The sequence below is a fragment of the Dama dama genome, chromosome 3 (genome assembly GCF_033118175.1).
Source record: "Dama dama isolate Ldn47 chromosome 3, ASM3311817v1, whole genome shotgun sequence".
In the NCBI taxonomy this organism is placed as follows: Eukaryota; Metazoa; Chordata; class Mammalia; order Artiodactyla; family Cervidae; genus Dama; species Dama dama.
The window spans coordinates 67,239,826-67,255,935 of NC_083683.1; positions in this window are offsets into that span (position 1 = coordinate 67,239,826).

Sequence of the window (16,110 nt, forward strand, 5' to 3'; positions counted from 1 at the left end):
TCATATATTAGGTTAAAAACTCATCTCATTTCAGTTTAAAAATATAAAAGCAAATTAGTAATAACTGATACATGAGTAATCAGGATATGTATACATGATTGTTGTGATAGTATCTTAAGATTATTTCTATTCAGCTTTAATATTACATTTTTCACCAAACAGTAGAAAATTACAGGTTATAGCAACTTAACATAGTGGGAATTTATAGTTGAGACATTTCCCTTTATGTTTTATGCATTTGAGCATCTTGTATCTATAATATATACTTTTTCTGGAATATATTGCTTTCAATATGTGTTATCATAGCCAGACCTGGACTAAAACTTACCTTTACAAGCGAAATAAATAATACTAGTTTAGTGTATATATATATATAGTATATATATTTAAATTTAAGATATAGTTGTGAGATACATATATATATATTTATAGCCCTAGTGGTTAATAATAATCATGTTATTACAATAATATGTGTGTAGGTTTCATGCAAACACATAAGTATTTAAATATGATATAAAGAAACCAACCGTATACAGATTATTTACTAATGTCAAACAGATTTCGCTTCTACATGATTTCTTTTCCCATCTGCCTGCCAGAAGTATAAAATGAAGCAAATGACTTCTGGGGCTCTTAGGAAGGACAGAACCACAGGGTGAAAGGAGAATATATGCTCATTCACATGAAATCTGCCCCTAAATGAGGAACATTTGTTTTGGACTTTGTAGAATCTAAAATAAAATAATACTTATGTTAAGCCACTGATAGTTGACACTTGGTTCTATATTACACAGTCCGTTTTTATTTCAGTTGGGTGTCAGAAGGGAAGAAGAGATTATTGAAAAAAATCAAATGAACTAGAAAGGGGTAAATGATTCAAACATGCAAATACATGGACATTTCATGCTCATGAACTGGAAGACTCAGTATCATTATGATGTAAATTCTTCACAAACATAGATTCCATGCAATCCTAATCAAAATCTCAGCAAGGCCTTCTGTAGATGTCAATTAAATGATTTTAAATTTTTTATGGGAAGGAGAAATCCTAGAATAGCCATCACAATGTTAAAGTGATTTTTTGTAAACCTAAATCTAATATAAAAAATGTATTAAAAAAAAGAAAAAAAACACATGCTTTGAAAATACACTGATTTAATCTCTGAAGGAGATTAAACATTTGATTGCATAGAAAAACAAAACTGAAAATAGATGTTTCTCCATAAAGGCATGGACGTTTTTAAGTTACTGGCATGAGAGTGGATTCTCTTTCTCTGTTCTCTGATATTTCTCTTTCCTGAACTCTGCATAGTTTATAATTAACAGTTTGTATTCATAGCCAAAGAAATCCCATGGGAGAGTAGGGTACAATGCTTGACAGCAGAGAATTGACTGGTGGAGTACTGAAAGGTTGACACTTGTCTCAAACTTCAAAGGAAGTTTGTGCCACTTAGGACCAAATAAAGATCTGTACTTACTGAGCATACATGATAATCACTTTCAAAGGTGAGGAATCAGCGTAACAGTTGTGACTACACACACACACACACACACACACACACACACGCACACATTGGGATAGTATTCAGGCAACAGAAAGAAGGAAATCATTTTATATTTCCAAAACTCATTTTTCCCAGAGGTGCCGTTCTCTCTCTCCAAAGTTTAGGTACCTGTGTCGGGAGAGTGCGTCATTTCCTTGCTTTTGTCTCATTACAATAAAAACTTGAAACGGTGGACCAGTGTTACAGCTCAGTTATGGCTTGGAGTTTTATTCAGCAAACAAAGCACAGCGTGCTCTCGAGGTGTGAGGGTGGGCCGACCCCAAAGGAGAGGTCTCAATCGTCTTCAGTTCAGTTCAGTCGCTCAGTCGTGTCTGACTCATTGTGGCTCCATGGACTGCAGCACACCAGGCTTGCCTGTCCATCACCAACTCCTGGAGTTTCCTCAAAAGTGTCCACTGAGTCAGTGATGCCATCCAATGCTCTCATCCTCTCTCGTCACCTTCTTCTCCCGCCTTCAATCTGTCCCAGCATCAGGGTCTTTTAAATGAGTCATTTGCTTGCAGCAGGTAGCCATAGTATTGGAGCTTCAGCTTCAGCATCAGTCCTTCCAGTGAATATTCAGGACTGATTTCCTTTAAGATGGATGGATCACCTTGCAGTCCAAGGGACTCCCAAGAGTCTTCTCCAACACCACAGTTCAAAAGCATCAGTTCTTCGGCGCTCAGCTTTCTTTATATTCCAACTGTCACATCCATACATGACTACTGGAAAAACTATAGCCTTGACTAGGAGGACCTTAGTTGACAAAGTAATGTCTCTGCTTTTTAATATGCTGTCTAGTTTGGTCATAGCTTTTCTTCCAAGGAGCAAGTGTCTTTTATAAAATTTCATAGCTGCAGTTACCATCTGCAGTGATTTTGCAGCCCAAGAAAATAAAGTCTCTCACTGTTTCCACTGTTTCCCCATCTATTTCCCAAGAAGTGATGGAACCAGATGCCATGATCTTGGTTTTCTGAATGCTGAGTTTTCAACCAGTTTTTTCACTCTCCTCTTTCACTTTCATGAAGAGACTCTTTAGTTCCTCTTCGCTTTCTGCCATAAGAGTAGTGTCATCTGCATATCTGAGATTATTGATATTTCTCCCGGCAATCTTGATTCCAGCTTGTGCTTCATCCAGCCCAGTGTTTCTCATGATGTACTCTGCATATAAGTTAAATAAGCAGGGTGACAATATAGAGCCTTGATGTAGTCCTTTCCAGATTTGGAACCAATCTGTGGTTCCATGTCCAGTTCTAACTGTTGCTTCCTGATCTGCATACAGATTTCTCAAGAGGCAGGTCAGGTGGTCTGGTATTTCCATCTCTTTAAGACTTTTCCAGTTTGTTGTGATGCACATAGTCAAAGACTTTGGTGTAATCAATAAAGGAGAAGTATATGTTTTTCTGGAACTCCCTTGCTTTTTTGATAATCCAACAGAATATTGGCAATTTGATCTCTGGTTCCTGCGCCTTCTCTAAATCCAGCTTGAACCTCTGGAATTTCACAGTTCAGGTACTGTTGAAGCCTGGCTTGGATAATTTTGAGCATTATTTTACTAATGTGTGAGCTGAGTGCAATTGTGCAGTAATTTGAGCATTTTTTTGGCATTGCCTTTCCCTGGGACTGGAGTGAAAATTGATCTTTACCATTTCTGTGGCCAATGCTGAGCTTTCCAAATTTGCTGGCATATTGAGTGTAGCACTTTCACAGCATCATCTTTCAGGATTTGAAATAGCTCAACTGGAGTTCCAGCACCACCACTAGCTTTGTTCGTAGTGATGCTTCCTAAGGCCCACTTGACTTCACATTCCAGGATGTCTGGCTCTAGGTGAGTGATCATACCATTGTGATTATCTGGGTCATGAAAATCTTTTTTGTATAGTTCTTCTGTGTATTCTTGCCTCATCGTCTTAATATATTTTGCTTCTATTAGGTCCATACCATTTTTGTCCTTTATTGAGCCCATTTTTGAAAGAAATATTCCCTTGGTATCTTTAATTTTCTTGAAGAGATCACTTGTCTTTCCTAGTCTATTGTTTTCCTCTCTTTCCTTGCACTGATCACTGAGGAAGGCTTTCCTATTTCTCCTTGCTATTCTGTGGAACTCTGCATTCAAATGGGTACATCTCTCCTTTTCTCCTTCACCTTTCTCTTCTCTTCTTTTCACATCGATTTGTAAGACCTCCTCTGACAACCATTTTGCTTTTTTGCATTTCTTTTTCTTAGGAATAGTCTTGACCCCTGTCTCCTGTACAGTGTCATGGATCTCCATCCATAGTCCTTCAGTTACTCTGTCTACCAGATCTAATCCCTTGAATCCATTTCTCACTTCCACTGTATAATTGTAAGGGATTTGATATAGGTCATACCTGAATGGTTTAGTGGTTTTCCCTTCTTTCTCAATTTAAGTCTGAATTTCTTGATAAGGTGTTCATGATCCTAGCCACAGTCAGCTCTCAGTCTTATTTTTGATGACCGTATAGAGCTTCTCCATCTTTGGCTGCAAAGAATATAATCAATCTGATTTTGATATTGACCATCTGGTGATGTCCATGTGTAGAGTCTTCCCTCGTGTTGTTGGAAGAGGGTGTTTGCTATGACCAGTGCGTTCTCTTGGCAAAACTCTATTAGCCTTTGCCCTGCTTCATTCTGTACTCCAAGACCAAATTTGCCTGTTACTCCAGGTGTTTCTTGACTTCCTACCTTTGTATTCCAGTCCCTTATAATGAAAAGGACATCTTTTTTGGGTGTTAGTTTTAGAAGGTCTTGTAGGTCTTCATAGAACTGTTCAACTTCAGCTTCTTCAGCATTACTGGTTGGGACATAGACTTGGGTCACCTTGATAATGAAGATTTGCCTTGGAAACAAACAGAGATCATTCTGTCATTTTTGAGATTGCATCCAAGTACTGCATTTTGGACTCTTTTGTTGACTATAATGGCTATTCCATTTCTTCTAAGGGATTCTTGCCCACTGTAGTAGATATAATGATCATCTTAGTTAAATTCACCCGTTCCAGTCCATTTTACTTTGCTGATTCCTAAAATGTCGATGTTCAGTCTTGCCATCTCCTGTTTGATCACTTCCAGTTTGCCTTGATTCATGGACCTAACAATCCAGATTCCTATGCAATATTGCTCTTTACAGCATTGGACTTTACTTCCATCACCAGTCACATTCACAACAGTGTGTTTTTTTTTTTTTTTTCGCTTTGAATCTGTCTCTTCATTCTTCCTGGAGTTATTTCTCCACTGATCTTCAATAGCATATTGGGCACCTACCAGCCTGGGAGTTCATCTTTCAGTGTCCTATCTTTCTGCCTTTTCATACTGTTCATGGTATTCTCTAGGCAAGAATACTGAAGTGGTTTGCCATCCCCTTCTCCAATGGACCACATTTTGTCAAAACTCTCCACCATGACCCATCTGTCTTGGGTGGCCCTATGTGTCATGGCTCATAGTTTCATTGAGTTAGACAAGGCTGTGGTCCGTATGATCAGATTGGTTAGCTTTCTGTGATTGTGGTTTTCAGTCTCTCTTCCCTCTGATGGAGAAGGATAAGAAGCTTATGGAAGCAATCTGTCTTGGCTTCCTCTTTTTATATGCATTCGTCTTCCCCGTCAGGAGCCTGACCTGTGCACATTGGGCCAGCCAGGAAGGGATGTGTTTGTTTCACCTGAGGTTCTCATTCTGGTCCCTGGCTTTTCTTTTTCTCTGTTTTCACATTCTTTTCCCTTTCTTTGTCTTTTAGCCACCACCGTTTTGGACTTCTTTTTCTTACCCTAACTACCTAATACCTAGATTCCGAGTTCTAGCCACTTCTTTAGTCACTCACCTGTGGGTAGTCCCATGTGTGTGCACGCCCGTGTGTAGTGCACATGCCGACACACTTCTTTCTTTTCTTTTTCTGTGAGTCTCTTTTGTCTGTCTAGTGTAAAGGCCCCAGCTGAGGCACAAGCATATCTGACATCAGGAACATTTTCTGTCTCTAAACCTGAGAAATGGGCCTGTTGCAGGGAGAAGCCAACTCTGACTCCATGTCGGAAACTCTTTCTTTGATTTGCTTTTTAGTGCTCTTGTTATTATAATCATACTTAATGACTTGCCTGCAGGACCCTGCCCCTCTGCTTGACTGTAAACTAAAGTGCCTTTCTTCAGCTCAGGGAGAGAGAGTTTGTCCCTGCCCACCTGTGAATAGAAGCGATTAACAAACCCCTTCCAAAGGCTGACCATTCCCTTGGAGATGTTTTGCAAGACTGAAAACCCTTTCCCTTTACTTCCCCACTGCCTCTCCTTCTGTATTCTGCCTTTTGACTTTAGCTCCTCATGACTTCTTTCTTTCTGATCTGTAAAAGAACCTGGCATACAGACCCCAATAAAATAGTTATTTTGAGGTTCTAGCCTGCTATCTTCTCAGTCTGCCCGCTCCCCAATTAAAGTCTCTTCCTTGCCTCAACACCTCGTCTCGCAGATTCATTGGCCTGTTTTGCAACGAGCAGAATGAGCTTGGACTTAGTAACAGGCCCTCTGGTCAGGAATGGAGGTGAGAAATGATATTATTTCCTAGTTTCCTAGAATTACAATACCCAGAAACTAAGTAGCTTAAAAAGTCAGAAATTAATTCTCTCACAGTTTTGGAGGCTCGAAGTTGAAAATCAAAGTACCTGCAAGGCTGTGTTCTCTCTAGAGCTCCAGGAGAAGATCTTTCCTTTCCATCAGTCCCCAACTTTTGGTGTTTACCAGCAATCCTTGGCCTGAGTTGGCATGTTTAGTCATCACTGAAGTTTTGCCTCTGTTATTACATGATATTCTTCCTGTCTGTATCTTCCTTTTCTTATAAGGACACCAGTCATTCTGGGTTAGGGACCTCTCTAATGATCTCATCTTTATATGTTTACCTGTACAGAGACACTATTTCCAAATAAGGTCACATTCACAGTCTTGGGAGTTAGGACTTCACCATATGTAGGGGTGGACCCAGTTTAACCCATAACAGAAATTATGGTTGCACTGGATTGGAAATTCCAAAAGAGAGAGGATGCTTTTCTGTCCTATTGGGAAAGCTGGATAATCAGCTTGAGAGATCCCTGAAGTAAAGCCTCTGATCCCATTGTCCCCTGAATACGCTCAACATTCAAAGACCTTTGAATCTCCTTAGGAAAGCAAAGCATTTGGCTGTGAGCACTTTGGAATAATATAGACATGGACAGTACTGGTGGACTAAGTTACTGTTTCTGGCCTTTAGCATTAGAAGAAATTGACTCCAGTATCTGGAGAGATTTTGAGGGCAAAAAAAAAAAAAAAAAAGCTTCTTCCTATGGCATAACAAAGGGTCCAGTGATTTTCAATCTGTTTGTTGCATTAGAAGGAGATAACTTTACCAATCATCACTGGCTGGTTTGAAGCTATATGAAAGAGCCTAACAGATTGACCTGAGTACTGATCCTAAGAAGCAGTGTTCTTGAAGCCTACTAGTAATGACTGACTTAAGGAGACACCTATTAGAAAGAGAGGAATAGAATTATAGTTAAAGTTGGTGCGTTTCCACAGAAATAAAACTGTTGAAAGGGATTTAACTACTAAATTAGTTGCTCAGTTGTGTCTAACTCTTTGTGACCCCATGAACCAGGCTCTTCTGTCCCTGGAATTCTCCAAGCAAGAATACTGGAGTGTGTAGCCATTCATTTCTCCAGGGAATCTTTTCAACCCAGGGATCGAACCTGGGTCTCCTGCATTGCAGGCCAATTCTTCTCCATCTGAGCCACTGTGTACAGAGGGGCCTGGTGGGCTACAGTCCATGGTGTCTGAAAGTGTGGGACATGACTGAGTGACTAACACTTTCACTTTCTTTCAATTACCAAATAGTCCTGAAAAGGTTGACTGTCTACCTAAACGATAAATTCAGATCTTTAGCACACATAAAATTCAAAATTCAAAATTAAATCCCAGTTGAAATAAAGGTTGAAATGTAAAATAAATTTTAAAAAGTTGAAAACTATAACTGAAGTGAGCCAAATGTTTTTAAAGAAGATATTAAAACTGTAAAGAAAAGTAGAAATGTATTTTAATGCATAAAAAACATTTCTATAACAAAAATTCAGAAGACATACAGAAGTCAAAGCCAAATTTCATATTATAATTAATGACAGAGAAGTTAATATTCATAAGTGGAGAAATTCTTGAAATTTATGTGATTTCTCTGAGAATTATGATTTTGCCTTCTGAAATAATATTTGAATGTAAATAATAGAAAAAAGGAAATCCTTTTCATAAATATTCAGCAAAATGTAAATTGGCAAAATTGGGGTTTAATTTTAAGTGACTGATCAGGAAATTTTAGTTTGTTGTGTTTTCAGTGATAAAAATCCAATATTAATGTTAATGTGGACAAATATTATTTTTGAAAAATGCTAGTAAGAGTGTAAAGTGGTACAGCTTTCCCAGAAAATAACCTGGAAAAACCAATTAAAATTTAAAGAGTACATCTCCTAAACTTATCCATCATTCTTCTGTATATTCTATGAAATTATGTGCAGTATGCATGTTACCTAACCAAACTTGGGTTCACTTGTCCACATGCAATAAAACCAGTCTGCTGACAGTGGGTTGTGGTGAAGGCAAGTGCAGCAGTTTTTGGTAAGACCAAGGAAGGAGTTCAGGGCAGCTAATTCTCAAAATGCCTGAAGTCCTGGATGGGTTTCAAGATAGCATTTTTAAAGGCCAGGTGAGGGAGGGAGGTCACAGGTATGTAATCAGCTCATGCACATTTCTCTGATTGGTTGATGGTGAACTAGTAGAGTGATGTCACATTATTAATCCTCAGACTCTAGTAGGTCTGGGGGCTACAGGCTCATGGTCATCAGGTAGTCAGTTTCTTCCATTTGGTGGTGGTTTTAGTATCTGTAAAACAACTCAGGAAATGTATATCTGGTTCTATTATCTAGCTACTTCAGAGAGGAGCGAAAGCAGAGAATTATGGGAGAAGGGTCTGCCTGTGAAGGCCCCAGTAGAATCCTGTTCAGTTACTTACACACATCCTATATGATAATGGCATTACAAACATGTTAAGTGGATACGTGTTTATAGGCTTAAGGTTAAAGGTGTCCGAGGAAATGATTATGTCAGAGCAATAACAAAACAAGAAATCAAGCAAACAAAAAATATATCTGAAGAAACAAAATAAAATAAATGAAAAAATATGGAATTCATTAATTTGAAATATGAACTGTTTTAAAGAATATCATGGGAAATAATCAAAATTGAGTATTCTTATGTACAAAGATTGAAAGATTTCAAAAACATTTGCAAAACATGCTTTAAGTAATGGCTTATGAGGAACTTGTTCTTGAATTTGAGGGAGGGGACTTTTTTGATATTAATTTTACAATAACATTGCAGTAAATATTAGAGTTTCTAAATGTTTATTTGTAGTCACATTTTTCTCCAAACTGTACTGTATAAAAGAGACTCTTATAAAAGAGGAAATCAAATCTTATGTGTACATAAACAGCTATAAACATTTTAGAGATAATAGTGTATGATATTATAATCACATAGAATGGTAATAGTAAGTTGAAAGGGATATGTGATCTTTTTGCTGGAGACATTCCCATCCCTGAAAAGATCAAGCAATGTAGTTGAGGTTTCACCAGACTCAGGTTCACGCTCACTACTCAAAAGTTGATACTCAGAGACAAATGTTGGTAGGAAAGGACAGATTTCCTTACTTAGGAGACCAGCAGCTTGGGATGAAGGCAGACTCCTGTCCAAAAATCAACTCCGAAGAGTCTGCTTGACCATGAAAGTTTTTAAAGGGAAGTTAATCTTTGGGGTTGGGGTAGGTATGGTCAGAGTCTTCATTATCTTCCACTATTGCAAACTTTCTTCTGATTGGTTGGTGGTGAGATGATAGAGTAATGTTCCAGGGATCTTTGGCTCAGCCTAAAGGTACCATCCACCTGAGTGGGAACCTTAGTTCCTGCAGAAGAACTCAAGAGTATTGTTATGCGTGTCTCTTGAGGAGGAACAAAGACACTGCACTATTATTTTTTCCCTAAACTTTTTGGTTGTGCTGCATGGGGATCTTAGTTCCCTAAGCAGGGATCCAGCCTCACACCTGTGGCATTGGTAATTCATAGTCTAAACCACTGGACCACCAGGGAAATCCCTGCACTATTGTTTCTTGATTGCTCCTCCTTTGTTTGTGGGTTCCCTCCCTTCCTTGATTAGCAACTGTGTGAACCTGCTCTTTGAAATTGAAGGAAATGTCAAGGACGCTGAATGAAGCCTATTTCCTACAAGCAATAAATGGGACTGGGAGAGGATTTGTACCCAGGAGGCCCCCACAGTGTCCTCCTCAATTTCAAGATGTCAGAAAATGCTTTATGCCAAAGAAAAATTGAATAGGACAGTTCAACAGGCAAGGAAGACCTTCTTCTGTTGAAACGGGGATCAAAACTATCGTTAAGGAAAGAGAGACTGAAGTCAACTCCATATACAAAAGGCAGGGTGGAGTTACAAGTTAAAGTTTAATTCCTGGTACTTTTGATTCACTTAGCAATCTTTTTCAGAACAGTTTAAAAATGTGTGCTCTCAAGAGGTTAAAGAGCCAAAGGCCTCCTATTGCTAAGAGAGAACTAACTAATCATAAAACAGTAAAAATCAACTTAACAAAACTTTATCTAGTTTATCTAATTGGGGAAAGAGTAGCTTCATCGTTATTGTATATGGACCATGCTGTTTAGTCAGTTTTGAGCTGATAATAGCTGTAACTGATAGACACTGTTAGTAAAGTAAGTAAGTAAAGTCGCTCAGTCGTGTCCGACTCTTTGCGACCTCATGAACTGTAGCCTACAGGCTTCTCTGTCCATGGGATTTTCCAGGCAAGAGTACTGGAGTGGGTTGCCATTTCCTTCTCCAGGAGATATTCCCGACCCAGGGATCGAACCCGAGTCTCTAGCATTGCAGATAGACGTTTTACCATCTGAGCCACCAGGGAAGCAGGAATGACTTATTTGGGCACTTCATTTACATATGCATGTGTGTGTATGTGTGTGCATGCATGTGCTGAGAGCAATAGTGTCATGATCATTTATAACTTCCCTCCAGTGCTCAGCATGGACACAGAAAAACGCATGACTTTGCGATTCAACTGTATTCATCAGCAGTACTTTCAGTCAGCTCAGTTGCTCAGTCGTGTCCGACTCTTTGCGGCCCCATGAACCACAGCACGCCAGGACTCCCTGTCCATCACCAACTCCCGGAGTCCACCCAAACCCATGTCCATCAAGTTGGTGATGCCATCCAGCCATCTCATCCTCTGTCGTCCCCTTCTCCTCCTGCCCCCAATCCCTCCCAGCATCAGGGTCTTTTCCAATGAGTCAACTCTTCGCATGAGGTGGCCAAAGTATTGGAGTTTCAGCTTCAACATCAGTCCTTCCAATGAACACCCAGGACTGATCTCCTTTAGGATGGACTGGTTGGATCTCCTTGCAGTCCAAGGGGCTCTCAAAAGTCTTCTCCAACACCGCAGTTCAAAAGCATCAATTCTTCGGTGCTCAGCTTTCCTCACAGTTCAACACTCACATCCATACATGACCACTGGAAAAACCATAGCCTTGACTAGATGGACCTTTGTTGGCAAAGTAATGGCTCTGCTTTTTAATATGCTATCTAGGTTGATCGTAACTTTCCTTCCAAGGAGTAAACGTCTTTTAATTTCATGGCTGCAATCACCATCTGCAGTGATTTTGGAGCCCAAAAAATAAAGTCAGCCACTGTTTCCCCGTCTATTTCCTATGAAATGATGGGACCAGATGCCATGATCTTAGTTTTCTGAATGTTGAGCTTTAAGCCAACTTTTTCACTCTTCTCTTTCACTTTCATCAAGAGTCTTTTTAGTTGCTCTCACTTTCTGCCATAAGGGTGGTGTTATCTGCATATCTGAGGTTATTGATATTTCTCCCTGCAATCTTGATTCCAGCTTGTGCTTCATCCAGCCCAGCATTTCTCATGATGTACTCTGCATATAAGTTAACTAAGCAGGGTGACAATATTCAGCCTTGATGTACTTCTTTTCCTATTTGGAACCAGTCTGTGGTTCCATGTCCAGTTCTAACTATTGCTTCCTGACCTGCATATAGGTTTCTCAAGAGGCAGGTCAGGTGGTCTGGTATACCCATTTCTTTCAGAATTTTCCATAGTTTACTCGGATCCACACAGTCAAATGCTTTGGCATAGTCAATAAAGCAGAAATAGATGTTTTTCTGGAACTCTCTTGCTTTTTTGATGATCCAGCGGATGTTGGCAATTTGATTTCTGGTTCCTCTGCCTTTACTTTTACACAAAGTTCTTACCTGTAAAATGGCTTAATTGTACATTACAGGCACTTACAGAATACTCCATCAACTCCACCAAAGGAAGGCATCGAAAGACACCATCATGCCCTAGCATCATTTGAATATTTCACTTCAAAATTTGCAGTTTCTACCAGTTTCACTGTTGATCATGACTGTCTGGACAATCCTGATAAAATCCACTGTCTTCCTATCAATGGCTTCCGTAAGCCAAGCTTCCCATTTTCATTAAATTCACACCTTGCCTTTGTTGACTAAGAAATATAGTCACGACGTGAAAGTAGAGTTATTATGGTGGGACATATCTGGGACTCTGAGCTTGGGAGACAGTATCTCAGTAGCTCTGAGGAAACTGCTCCAAGAAGGCAGGAGGGGAAGTCAGGCTGTGTGTAAATTTACAGTAAAGGGAGCAGGCAGTCTGAATATCAAAGATCACATATCAAGTTAAGGAATTTAGCATTCTATGTACAGGAAGATTCAAGCCTCTGGGCTCATTGAATTCATTCCTTTTATATGCACCTCAGCTCTCTGGAGCCAATCCAGTTTCCTTGTTCACCTTGCTTCTTGCATTTCCCCAGCTCCACAGCAGTCCCCATGGAAGGTGCCGCCACCCTCTGGATAGCATTTGGGGAGCCTTCATTCACATTTGGAGGCTGGAAATTGTTGATGACTGTGAAATTTCTTGTTCATTAATATGGCAGGAGGTATATTCAGTTCACACTTTTCTCCCTCCTTTCCCAGACACTGCCAAAACTCTGCATAGGGGAAATTCACCCTAACGTGGTGAGCAGTAAGCTCAGACATGTATTAACAACAGGTTGTTCTGCGATGTGGGAAGCCACTATTTGACAAACGTGTGGCCAGTCTGGGAAGGAAAAGAAACCATAAGACATTGTAGGATATTTGGCAGAGACAAAGAAGCCAGTAAGACACTATGGGATATTTGACAAAGAACAAAAAAGAAGAAAAACATCTGATATTTGACAGAATAAAGGGGAAAAAAAGTGAATTTTTTTCCTTACATTAGGGTATAGATTTCACTGAATTTACAACAAAGCTGATTGTAAAATATTTACTATTAATAACTTAGAAGTAGCAACCACAAAAAAGAGATTTAAAGTATATGTTCAGTTCAATTCAGTCGCTCAGTCATGTCTGACTCTTTGTGACCCCATGGACTGCAGCATGCCAGCCTTCCCTATCCGTCACCAACTCCTCGGGCTTACTCAAACTTATGTCCATTGAGTCAGTGATGCCATCCAGCACTCTCATTCTCTGTCGTCCCCTTTTTCTCCCACCTTCAATCTTTGCCAGTGTCAGGGTCTTTCCAGTGAGTCAGTTCTTCTCATCAGGTGGCCAAAGTATTGGAGTTACAGCTTCAGCCTCAGTCCTTCCAATGACTATTCAGGACTGATTTCCTTTAGGATGGACTGGTTGAAGCTCCTTGCAGTCCAAGAGACTCTCAAGAGTCTTCTTCAACACACAGTTCAAAAGCATCAATTCTTCGGCATTCAGCTTTCTTTATAGTCCAACTCTCACATCCATGACTTCCATCTCATGACTCATCCACTCACCCATGACTCATCTCATCCATTTTCACTTTCATCACATGACTACTGGAAAAACCATAGCTTTAACTAGATGGACCTTTGTTGGCAAAGTAATGTCTCTTCTTTTTAATATGCTGTCTAGGTTGGTCATAGCTTTTCTTTCAAGGAGCAAGCATCTTTTAATTTCATAGCTGAAGTCACTATCTGCAGTGATTTTGGCACCCCCAAAACAAAGTCTGTCACTGCTTCCACTGTTTCCCCATCTATTTGCCTTGAAGTGATGGGATCAGATGCCATGATCTTGGTTTTCTAAATGTTGAGCTTTAAGCCAACTTTTTCACTCTCCTCTTTCGCTTCATAAAGAGGCTCTTTAGTTCTTCACTTTCTGCCATACGGGTGGTGTCATCTGCATATCTGAGGTTATTGATATTTCTCCCAGCAATCTGGATTCCAGCTTGTGCTTCATCCAGCCTGGGATTTCTCATGATGTACTCTGTATATAAGTTAAATAAGCAGCTTGACAGTATACAGCCTTGACATAGTCCTCTCCCAATTTGGAACCAGTCTGTTGTTCCATGTCCAGTTCTAACTGTTGATTCTTGACCTGCATACAGATTTCTCAAGAGGCAGGTCAAGTGGTCTGGTATTCCCATCTCTTTAAGAATTTTCCACAATTTGTTGTGATTTGCATAGTCAATGGTTTGGCATAGTCAATAAAACAGAAGATGTTTTTCTGGAACTCTCTTGCTTTTTCAATAATCCAGCTATGTTGGCAATTTGATTTCTGGTTCCTATGCCTTTTCTAAATCCAGCTTGAACCTCTGGAAGTTCACGGTTCAAGTACTGTTGAAGTTTGGCTTAGAGAATTTTGAGCATTACTTTGCTAGCGTATGAGATGAGTGTAATTGTGTGGTAGTTTGAACATTCTTTGGCATTACCCATATACTAAGGCCTTAAAAATGGTCATTTTTGTTAGTTTGCTTCGCATAGTTCCAGTCTTTACCAAAAACTAGAATATTTATTAACTTAGAAAAGGTGTACTCTTTATTTAAAGTGAGCAAGTAATAAGTATAGAATCCTGAAACATAGTAGGAAAGCTGCATATGAAAATTTACTTACTCTCCCTGATTTAGTTGTTTTTAAATGTCATGAAGCCTATGGAGTGTTTTTGTTTACCCTAATATTAAACATTGATTTTACCATATAGTGGCATTTTATCAGGTGTTATATCATACAGCTTTTCTTCTTAAAAAGACCATCTCTTCATGGGTGCATAATTTAAAATGACTAACCAAAACTTAAATTATAAGAAGTCTTATTTAAAAGTTTTCTAATTCATTTGTTCCTTGTTTTGATTAGATCTATTTTTTAATATACATGCATACAAAACACCTAGGCTACTTCCAGGAGTGCCTCTATCATAGTGGAAATAGATTGAGCAAATTCATAAATGGTATTCACAGAAATATGGTGGGAGGTTTGGGAATTAGAAGCAGGGGACTCACTTTTATCACTGGCAATTAGTAAGCATTGTGAATTGAGGCTACCTGGTTAATGCTTTTTTGTTCTCAGGAAATTACTGCTCAGAAGGAATGCTGGCACTTTTGGTTTGCTAATCTGCGTGGCTTTGTGTGCTTTAGTTTTTCAGCCACAATCAAATAATCATTTCCTCTTGTTTGTCTTCATTCATTTCCTGCCTCCTCCTTGGATTTAACTGTCAAATGTCCTTTGCTTTTGGCCAGCCCTATAGTTCCTGACATTATTTTTCTTTTGTAAAAGGGAGTACTTGGGCATATACTAATGTAAATAGTTCTTTTTTCTTGGTCAAAGGCAGCTGTTCAGCTTATTGTACTGGTATTCTTATATACTATATATCAGACTTCATTCCAATACACTATCATAAAGGGATTTAGGAAAACAGGAATTGTGAACAGAAAATTGCATTGTGATTAATGTTGTTTTGCCATCTTCATTCAGTTTTAGCGTTTTCGTTTGTTTCAAAATAAGCCTTAAAGTGTAAAGGTTATCTGCCTATCATCTATGAATCTATTGTCTGTATCTATCATCAGGCATTTTAAAGTTACCATTTTTGTTAAGACTTTTTGCTGGTAGCAGGATTTTTTGTTCTAAGAATACCCATTTCCTACCAAGTCACAGTGACTCTCAAGACAACCATCTATAAGACAGAAAGGGGTGCATTTTGAAAGTGATGTGTAGGAGGTATTAGAACAAATGCTGTTGTACACGAACAGAATTTTTGCACATAACTCCCTCGCAGTTCTTTAAAAATGTACCCTTTCATATAAAAATATCTGCTTGGAAGCTAACAAACAAAGGAGAAAACTTTTTTTGCCGCTTTAGGTGTTATCTTATCAATGCAACTTAAATTGATGTTTCAAGTTACTCACCCCAGAAAAAATCTGCCAGATTATGTGTCTGTGTTAAGGGGTTCCGAATATGCCACTCCAAAATAAGTCACTTTGGCATATTGACAATTTTGAGCTGAAGATGCTTGAAAAAACAACAGATGCAGAAGGACTCTCTGACCTCCTCTTTTCTACTTGAAAGTAGGTCATACAATTTCCCATGAGAAAGTTGCTCTTCCTGCCCTAGTAAGACAAGGACAGTCCTATCACTGGAGATGGGAGGTCAATGCTGAAAT